This window comes from Vanessa atalanta, chromosome 14 (genome assembly GCF_905147765.1).
Source record: "Vanessa atalanta chromosome 14, ilVanAtal1.2, whole genome shotgun sequence".
Taxonomy (NCBI): Eukaryota; Metazoa; Arthropoda; class Insecta; order Lepidoptera; family Nymphalidae; genus Vanessa; species Vanessa atalanta.
The window spans coordinates 6,115,518-6,116,827 of NC_061884.1; positions in this window are offsets into that span (position 1 = coordinate 6,115,518).

Genomic DNA, 1,310 nt, shown 5'->3' on the forward strand with positions numbered 1-1,310 from the left:
TTGTACTCAAATAAGCTATATTAATATTATAAATGAGAAAATAACTGTCTTTTACTTTTTCACCGCCAAAACACTGAACCAAATTTGATGAAATTTGATATGAAGGGAGCTTGAACTCCAAGAATGGACTTAGAATAATGTTTATGCCTTACACCTGATGACCAACCCATGAAACTCGAGCAACAACTACTATTTAATAAAATATATAAAAAGACAATTTATACATTTTGTGAACTTTTGTGTCATCTGAATATTCTATAGTCACAGAAGGTCACGAAAAAAGTACTTTAACTAACATAATTCCATAGCTGTAATAGATTAACAAGAAACCCTTTTTGTAGGTCCTTCTCAGCAATCCACATTCTGAATCAATAGTAGGTTCATTTAATTTTATATTGTAACATTATAATTCAAAGGATAAAGAAGACTTACCTACGTATATTGATTTTGTAAATTTAAAATCGAAATATAAGAAAATTTTGTGAAATAAAACTAAGTCATATCTTTATCGATGTTAGTGTGATACAAAAATAGACTAGATAGTGAGTAATAATCATCTCATTACAATGACTGATAGTACTAAGGCAGAGGTGGTTTGATAATGTTTTATAATCTAATAAAAATTAACGATAATCTGACATTGTTTTCGATCGTAAGTCTATTAATCCAAGATATACGTTATAATTTTCCGTTTAGAAATATTGTCCATGTACTAATTCCTTTTGAATAATGATCTGACAAATCAAATAAAGATAATATAGAAACATTTCATCTAATAGCTCAAACTACTACTAGTAGTATGCATTACCGGCTGGCGTGGTACACAAAACGTAAACTGACCTGATATGACTATCACAATTAAACTGTGCAAAAGGCATAGGTATCGGTCCGGTTGTCATACGAAAATTCTGAACATAATTATGTATATACGAGGAAAATAAGAGTTTTTCTGTGTATGATATCGGTTCTGCGTATTTCTTGGGCAGGCTTCCACGTATTTCAAGGATAAGGATCGGCTTTATTTCACCAGGCTGCTCAACTGCGGTTTGATATATTACATATAGCAAAATGTAAGGGATGTAAGGGGGCGCAAACTACACCTTGGCGCTCCAAGCCAACCTCACCTGCCCGTGGTGCATCCTGCCGATCAGCAAACGAGGCTCTGGCGACCGACTGATGGCGGTATAACCATCAAAAAATAGGCGTAGCTAAATACCACAGGCCGGTAACGGGCAGCAGCGTCACCGGTGCGAGAAGTTGCGTTCTGCGATCGCCAACCCGCCTGCCCAGCGTGGCGATTATGGGCAATA